Source organism: Desmodus rotundus, chromosome 1 (genome assembly GCF_022682495.2).
Source record: "Desmodus rotundus isolate HL8 chromosome 1, HLdesRot8A.1, whole genome shotgun sequence".
In the NCBI taxonomy this organism is placed as follows: Eukaryota; Metazoa; Chordata; class Mammalia; order Chiroptera; family Phyllostomidae; genus Desmodus; species Desmodus rotundus.
The window spans coordinates 156,600,550-156,610,080 of record NC_071387.1 but is presented as its reverse complement, the minus strand read 5'-3'; the positions used below and the strand labels follow the sequence as shown (position 1 = coordinate 156,610,080).

General features: G+C 37.5%; 1 pseudogene; it reads right to left on the bottom strand.

The window, feature by feature from the left end:
- Positions 1 to 495: 495 nt before the first annotated feature.
- On the bottom strand, positions 496 to 572 carry LOC112307575 (small nucleolar RNA U3; annotated as a pseudogene).
- Positions 573 to 9,531: the final 8,959 nt, after the last annotated feature.

Genomic DNA, 9,531 nt, shown 5'->3' with positions numbered 1-9,531 from the left:
ACTAAGGCTAAGTGTGTAGTGACTAGACATTGTGCCCGGGCTGAGGAGACCCACAGGGAGCACGCAGACTCTGCCTCTGCCACCATAGAACTTACAGTGCGGCAGAGGAGAACCACAAAGTGCACTCAAACATTGCATGGTACACAGGAATATATGGTGCTATGAACAAGGTACGCCATGGAGGCACCTAATCCACCAGGGAGAGCCAGACGACAACCACGGAAGACATCCTGGTGAAACCAGAGATGTGTACAGATTAGAGAAATGGTATTTAGAAAATTGATTTTATTTTTAAATGTATTCTGAGGCCAGTTTTAGTCTTATCTTGCGGTGGTTGTGAGAGTATTGGGGAGGAAAGAGGGAGAATTAAAGAAAAACTTAGATTTCATGGATGTGGCCTTAACATGTCTTCTTTTAAAAAAGTAAATAAGTTTACTGAAAATGTAATTGATTCCATTTTACATGACATGTAAATTATATTTTTGAGGGCTGGTGGCCTCTTTTGTGAGTGTTTGCTTTAAAACAACTCAGAAATAACGAACTATAGAAATGATCCCTGAAAGTAGGGATACAGTTAGATTTGAGGTATTTCTTCACAAATAGTCAGTGAAGCTGCCAAAGAGCACATAAGCATATTTAATTAGGAAAATTAAATTAAAGAGATAATAAGAGTGAAAAAAATTAAGTAGTAAGGGCCTTGAAAACTGACTCAATATTTGTAGGTTCCTTTTAAATAATAGAATTTTGTTATAGTATCACAAATACTGATACATTTGAGAAATTCTTGTCTTAATGTGATTCAAATGCACTACTCAGCATTTATCAGGGCAATAATTAGAACTTTAAAAATTGGAAGTTCAGAAAATTAAATACACAAATGTAAGCATAATATGCATATTTGATACTTGTGTTAGTTTCCTAGAGTTACCATAACAAAGTACTACAATGTGGCTTAAACAATAGAAATGTATTATCTCACAGTGGTGGAACCCAGAAGTTCAAGATCAATGTGTGAGTGATGTTGGTTCCTTTCTTTCTGTGTGTATATGTGTTGGGGAGGGGGTTACTTCTCTTGTTATTGCATTTGTTGGGGTGACACTGGTTAAGAAAATTATACAGGTTTTGGTTGGCTCCTTCTGAGGACTATGAAGAAAATATGTTCATTCCTCTCTTCTAGATTCTGTGGTTTGCTGACAATCATTGGTTTTCCTTGTCTTCTGCAGCACCCTGATCTCTTCCTTCATTTTCACATGGCATTCTCTCTGTGTGCCTGTCTGTCTCCAAATTTCTCCTTTTTATAACGACACTGATCATATTGGATTAGGGCCCATCTTAATGATTCCATCTTAACTTGATTGACTCTCTAAAGATCCCAGCTCCAAATCAGATCATATTTTAAGGTATTAGGGGTTAGACTTTGACATATGAATTTGGCAGGGGATACATAACAATGCTGAAAACTACAAAGCATGGATGAAAGAAAATTATCTAAATGTAGAGTACACTGTGTTCATGGACTGGAAGAGTCAATATAGTAAAGATAATTTTTAACTCGTAACTCTCCTTGCTGCATTATGGATAATTACCTTAGACTTGTCAATTTCTTGGCTTAGGGATTTAACCCTCACATTTGCATGAAGCACAGGTGATTGTTATATATTTTAAGAACAGGTCTTTTATCCCACCTAGAATCCAGGCCAAAAGAAAATAGCAAAATTTTGTGTTCTGTTTCTACTTTCACTGAAATGGTAGCCTTTTGAGAATCATAAAATGAGAAACCACATTTTAGGGAGGTTTCAGTTTCAGCCCATCTCTTTGGACCAATTCCTAATCTGCTGTCTTCATTTGAGCATTAAGAATAAAGTCCTTAGATTTCCATGCTCGGAGTCTCTCCTACCCAGTGCATCTCTCACCCCACACCTAGTTGCTACGCATCAGCTATTGCGCTCACCCCTAAGGCTACTTTATGGAACTTAGTGATTACTTTTCTGTGCGATAAGCCACGTATTTAGTTCTTTGTAGTGGTAGGATTTTTGTGTTTTTATTTTGTTTTTGTTCTTTAGAAAAGTACTGGTGGTAATTTTTTTTCATCAGGGTTCATATTTTAGAATAATATATATTTGGCATTATGGAGTTAAACAGAAGAGGCTAAGTCTAGCTTTGCTGCTTACCAGACATATGACTTTGGGCAAGTGACTTAACCAGTGTGTACCTCAGTTACCTTGTCTGTAAAATGGGCATAATAATAGCACCTGCCTCATGAAGTGGTTATGAGAATTAATGAATTAATATCTGTCGAGTGCTTAGAACAGTGTAGGGTACTTAGTAAATACTGTTTAAGTGTTTCTTATATAATGATGAAACCAGAAAAGAAAATGTAAGGATTCTCTATTGTCAATATATTAATGTGATAATTTAAAACAAAGAAATTTCATTTTGCTTTAAATTCTGGTGCCTGTTGTGTAGATAAGAGATGAATAACAGCTGAAAGTATTTTTATTTAAAGTGATGAGGTTAATACACCTGAAGTTGAACAGTAACATTCACTCAACTCAGTTCTCACCACTCAACAACAACACTTCTCTATCCTAGATTCACCTGTCAGTCATGCCTCAAGTTCCTACATGCAAAAACATTATAAATGGCAAGTAAAGTGACTGCTGCATCTCTCCATTTCCCAGTCAGAGAAGCACTCGGAGTTTCTGGGAAACACAAATCCCAAGGGAAATGACCTGAACGAACTACAGGAGCTTGCTTTTTACTATCTTCCAACTTCCCTGGAGCAACCACTTTGGCATATTGCTTCTTGAAGTCTGTATCACCCAGCACCTGTCCTTTGGAGAGTAACTTCCCAAGGAATATGCTGAGATGTCCACAGGTCCACATATTTCTGCATGTTTGTTGAAAAAAAGGCAAATTTTGTTATTCTTATAAATATGTTAAACTTAAAGTCAAAACCTCCTCACTTGATTTGAATGGCTTTCTGATACTTGCATTTCTACTTCCCAGTCTGGTTAACAGGTACCCAGTAACTGATTCAGTGTTTGTTGCATCCTTTCCCAGGATTTCTGTTAAAAGTTTTTTCCTCCAATAAAGTATTTTGGGGAATGCTTTCCTAAATATTTATTTGAAGGAAGGAAAACATTATTAGCCTTTAGGCTAAATCTTATCTAATTGTGGATAAGTTTTAAAGTCAAAACAAGGAGGAAATATAGTCACAATTACCATGCCCCCCCCAAAAAAAATCTGACAAATCAACCACAAAGTAGCTAAGAGACATGTCTGAGTACGCCAAACACGATGATTATTTCCTCAGTTAAAAACCCAGCAATGTAGTCAGCTTGTGTTTAGGAATCATGTCTTTGGAAAAACATGTACATTTAAAGAGTAGAGTTACAATCAGGGCAGTGAAAAGGCTTCCACTCAGAGTTCCAGGATCACAGTGGCCCATGGGAGGGGGTGCAGCAGACTCACACCTACCGCCGACTGACTGTGGAAGAACAAGCAGAATCACCTGCCCTGTTTAAAATTCCTTCCTTCCTTCCTTCCTTCCTTCCTTCCTTCCTTCCTTCCTTCCTTCCTTCCTTCCTTCCTTCCTAAAATCAGATTTCACCATTCTTTATATCCATAATGATGGGAAAACTTTGTCTAACTGGTTTCCAACCTATTTTTCAAAAATGAAAAGAAAAAGAACAGCATTTGGGTCAGTGGCAAGTCAAGGCTGATCTTAGATTTCACAGAGGAATAATCATAAAAGAGGGTTATAAAGTAAAATTTGATAAGATGATATAATCTCTGGTTTACATGCTACTAAACCTGCTTATTGATGCTTAAAATGGCTGAACATTCAATAATAGCATTATTGTTTTCAGAGTATCAGATATGTTTTTTCATTTAAAATCTTCAAGCCTTTTGCTCAAAAGACATTCTTTTACTATATTAAAAAATGAAAATGTGAAATCCCATTTCCTTCTGGTTTTCAAACTGTTCTGTGGAGCCCCAGCATTTGGGACTATTCGAGCTGAAAGGGGACATGGTGGCTGTCTTCAAGTGTGCCTTGTCTGCCACTTAGCAGAAGAATTGTTTGTAGGAAACTAGGATCAATGATTAAAATTTGCAGGAAGGCATGTATTAATGCACAACATACAGCATAAATTTTTAACAACTAAAGCTTCTCAGAGTATGAAACAGTCTCACTATGACCTAAGGAATGTTCTTTCCTAAATTTATAAGTGGAGTAATGGAACATGAAAGCATCTGGCACACAGTAGGTTCTCAAGTGTTTATAAACTTAAATCCTACCTAACCTGGTGATTCTGTATCAGGGCACTACCACTAAAGATGACTTGAATGAGCTAATTTCTAAGACGTTTCCAGTTCTATGTTTTAATTATCTAGCAAAAAATTTATTTTTAATACACCCCTCTCATCCTCTATTCCCCTCTCCTCCCCTTCCATCCTTTTCTCACCCCTCCCCTCTCCATTCCTCCCTTTTCTCTTCACTTCTCTCTCTCCCAGAATGTGATGAGCTTTGGGCTCTCCCAGAAATAGATCAAGTCAGCCAGCTGCATGATGCAAGCTACAGTGTGACAAACTGGTTACAGCACAGGCTGAGGTTAGCTAAGGAACCTCAGCCAAGTCTCAACAGCAGTAGTTCTAGATCAGACTGCAAGTTGGGAATACAAAGCAAGCCAATATCCTTTGAAATCAGGATAAAGCAAGCTACCCCCTAGCATGGTGATTATGTTTGCAGTCCTGCTAAAAGACAAGTTGGGATTGCCACAGTCATTTGCTTATTCTGGAAACTGATGACTTAGACTTTATCCTACTGGAAATAACCAAGATATTAGAAGGCCTCAGATCTTTTTCAAATTTGCATATCTGAACATGGCACATCAAGGTGAATTTCATGTGGTAGATATTTTTAAGATTTCTGGTATCGAAGAAATTAAATTCAACTTTATCCTTTATTTAAATCATAAAGGCAGATAAAGTTGTCATGTTAGGCAACATTAAGTACCATACAAATACCATTATCAGTTGATTTAATAATCATTATTATTATTTCATTAAGCTGACAATAGTAGTTTTTATATACAAGTTCTTTTTGGGAAAAAAATTCTGAAAAAGACACTTTGTTTTCTTCTTGGACTCCTCTTTTTTTTTTTTTTTTTTTTAAACTGGGACTTCCATGCCAGCCCCTTAATTAATTTTACATTGTGGTAGCATGCTAAAAGGAAAAGACTAGCCAGATCCTTTCATTCATTCATGTATTTATATATTGGTCACGTATTAATTAAGCACCTACTCTGCTTAGAAGTCACATTACTAGGTGCAAGGAATACAATTTTAAATAAGGCACACGAGTCTCTGCATGCCTGGGGCAACTCTAGCAGTAACATCCCATTAGGTTTGTACTGGTGAGAACTTTGAGCCTAAAAGGAGATCCTCTGGAAGGCCATCGGGAGACTGATTTGAAGAAAGGGAGGCAGAGCATTTAGAGACTGTTCACCCAATAACAACACACACACGGCGGCCTACCTGTACAGGGAGAAGTGCTATCAAACAAGAGTTTGTCCAGCATTTAAATCCAATCCATCCATTATTTAAAGAATACGAATCACCAAGGAGTCAATTCTTTGGGGGACTACCTGATGAAGTCAGAGCATCAACTCTCTCAGAACTAGATCATGAAAATTTTATGACTATAATATATTCATTTTTTGTTTTATTCTATTATCCACAAACCATCATGACTATCCTAATGTGTAGATTCATAGTGGGACCTCTGCAAATGTTTGCTGAATTGATTTAAATTTGAATTCTTTCTAATTAGTAGAAATTAAGAATAATCCAATGTAGCAATGTGAGAAAAAGGGAGTTCATCTTAGAAGACCTGCAGTAAGATACTTTGGAACAGGTGCGTATGTATATTACGTGGAAGATGTGACAAATCAATTCTTCCCTATACCAGAGGTCAGCAAACTTTTTCAGTAAAGGACCAGAGAGTAAATATTTTAGATCTTGCAGACCATATGGTCTCTATCACAACTACTCACCTCTGCCAGCATAGCATGAAAGCAGCCATGGACAACACATAAACAAAGGAGTGTGGCTGGGTTCCAATGAAACTTTATTTACAAAAATGGGAGCGAGCCATATTTGCCCTGCAGGCTATAGTTTACCAACCTCTGCCATGTATCACAGAGCTACATATACTGTACAGGGCCAGAGAAAATATATGATTTATCTACAAACTTTTCATGTTTATGCTGTGCATGTTTCATGTTTTACATTGCACAAATATATGTTACATAATGTAAATACAATTTTGTATGAATTTTTAAAATTAATATTAAAACATGAACATTTTCTTGTCATTAAAACTCTTCATAGCTCTGGCCAGGTGGCTCAGTTGGTTGGAGCATTGTCATATACACCAAAAGGTTGCAGGTTCAGTTCCCCATCACGGCACATTCTTAGGTTGCAGTTTCAATCCCCAGTTGGGGTGCTTATGGGAGGCAACCAATCAATGTTTCTCTCATCGTTGTTTCTCCCTCTCCCTCCCTCTCATCCTCCCTCTCTTCTTCTCTTTTTAAAGTCAATAAAACATATCCTCAGGTGAGGATTAAAAAACAAACCTTCATAAACATTATTTTTAAGTATGTTTTGTTGATTATGTTATTACAGTTGTCCTGTTTTTTTCTCCCATTATCCCCTTCTGCCCTGAACACCCTTCCTCTAGCATTCCCCCCCTTAGTTAATGTCCATGGGTCATACATATAAGTTCTTTTCAATTCTACATTTCCTACACTATTCTTAACATCCACCTGTTTATTTTGTGCCTACCATTTATATTTCTTATTCCCTGTACCTTTGCCCCATTCTCCCTCCTTCCCCTCCCCACTGATAATCTTCCATGTGATCTCCATTTCTGTGATTTTGTTCCTGTTCTAGTTGTTTGCTTAGTTTGTCTATGTTTCTGATTTGTAGGTTCAGTTATTGACAGTTGAGTTTTACTGTTCACAGTTTTAATCTTCTCCTTTTTCTTAGATAAGTCCCTTTAACATTTCATATAATAAGGGCTTGGTGATGGTGAACTCCTTTAACTTGACCTTATCTGGGAAGCACTTTATCTGCCCTTCCATTCTAAATAATAGCTTTGTTGGATAGAGTAATCTTGGATGTAGGTCCTTGCCTTTCATGACTTCAAATACTTCTTTCCAGCTCCTTCTTGCCTATAAGGTTTCTTTTGAGATATCAGCTGTTAGCCTTATGGGAATTTCTCTGTAGGTAACTGTCTCCTTTCCTCTTGCTGCTTTTAAGATTCTCTCCTTATCTTTAATCTTGGGTAACTTAATTACGATGTGTCTTGGTGTCCTCCTCCTTGGGTCCAATTTCTTTGGGACTCTCTGGGCTTCCTGGACTTCCTGGGAGTCTATTTCCTTCACCAGACTGGGAAGTTTTCCTTCATTACTCTTTTAAATAAGTTTTCCATTTCTTGCTCTTTCTCTTCTCCTTCTGGCACCCCTATAATTCAGATGTTGGAATATTTAAAGTTGTCCCAGAGGTTCCTAAGCCTCTCCTCATTTTTCTGAATTCTCGTTTCTTCATTCTATTCTGGTTGGATGCTTATTTCTTCCTCTTGTTCCAAATCATTGATTTCAGTCCCAGTTTCCTTCCCTGCATGATTGGTTCCCTGTATATTGTGCTTCGTTTCACTTTGTGTAGTCTTCATTTCTTCCTTCATTTTGCAGCCAAGCTCAATCAAATTCTGTGAGCATCCTGACTACCAGTGTTTTGAAGTCTGCATCAGACAGGTTGTCTATCTCCTTCTCTCAGCTCTTTTTGTGGAGTTTTGATCTGTTCTTTCATTTGGGCCATATTTCTTTGTCTCAGTGCACCATATGGTTGAATGTTTCTTTAACTCCTTGGTTGTTGGACATCTATGCAAATGTCTTTCTGGCAGTTACAGTTGTTCTTTGTTTTAAAATTGGTTGTTATCCTTCTTTTGGTTGTTGGAGGAAGTGAAGCATTTCTGCCTATGCCTCCACCGTGGCCGGAACTTCCCTATTCCTGGTATAAGTCTTATAATCCAAGAGCAGTAAATGTTTTCAGAACTGCTTTCACTTCTGGTTCTAAATATTGTTCTCAGTCCCTGAGGATTTCTTTCCCTGTGTGTTATGCACGTGCACATGCGCATTCAGCTAAGCAGGTAGAGAATACTTGCCATTGTGTATGTGTTTTGTATTGGGAAGTTATTCAGCATGACTTGTTCCTGATATTTCCTTCATGTGGAAGTCCATCAAAATCCAACAGCACTGTTTGGAGGGTATTTTGAGAAAGCAGTCATAGTGTGTATAAGACTTCATATTTTAGATTCATGAAGAATATTGGGCTGTAGTGAGGAGCAAATGAAAGTGGGTGCTGGCTCTTGGCCACTCTCAATTATCCATTCTTCTATTCTTTTCCTTCCATGCCTGGTCTTCAGCCCTTCCCCAATGGACAATGTCAGAACTGATGTACCCAGGGGTATGTTACATTACACTGAAAATAACTAGATGTCTGAGGAGTAAAACTCATGAAAAAGAAAGACAACTGTTGTGACTTCAGTAGGCTTTCTACAAAATTAATTCTCTCCTTCTGCCAAGTTAGCCAGCATTTTCAAGCTTCCCTTTTAGTTTGGTCTGGCATGTGATAGAATTGTCATCAATAGGGGCATAAGGAGAAATGATATATGCTATTTCCATTATTGAGTCTTAAGGAACTGAGCTTACCTCCTGCAGGCTTTCTTTTCCTTTCGACTGGTTGGGACCTTGACATGGTAGCAACCCATCTTCAACCATGCAGATGGTTATGGTGACCTGGGGAAGGCAGAGCAGGACAAGGGGTAGAATCTGTTGTTCTGAATGATCATGTGAAGCTGAGCTGCCCCACTGACCACTGCTTTTCCTAGATCTGTTACATGAGAAAAATAAGTGTCTATATTCCTTAAGCCACTGTATTTTGGGGTGTCTCTGTAACAGACATTCAGCCTTGTGCTAAACTAATATAAAAACAAATTCAACAATATTTGTATCTTATATGATTTAAAGCAAATTAACAAAGCAGAATTATTATAAATTTATAAGAAGCATGATAAAATATACTTGAAGGGATTAGTGAAGAAATTTACAACATGAAATAATAATAAGAAACAGTAACAAGGCAGGAAATGTTAGGGACCAAAGTGACTTGCTTTTTCAACTTTCTACTTTCTCTGAAAGTTACAAGTACCTGCTAAGGTCACAGGTACTCTCATCCTTCCTCTTTCCTCCTTTCCCAAGTGCTAGCATCTCTCATCTACTGTCATTTAATTTCCTGTTTGTCCTTCTGAGTCTACTTCTTTTATATTCTTTTATTGTTATTTCAGAGGAAATATAAAAAAAGACAAATGTGTTCATATTCCATGTTTAATGTGAAAATTTAGGTGCTCTGAAAGATCTTGTTTTGGGGTCATGGATGCTTCCTACATGTTTGCATTTTCCATAG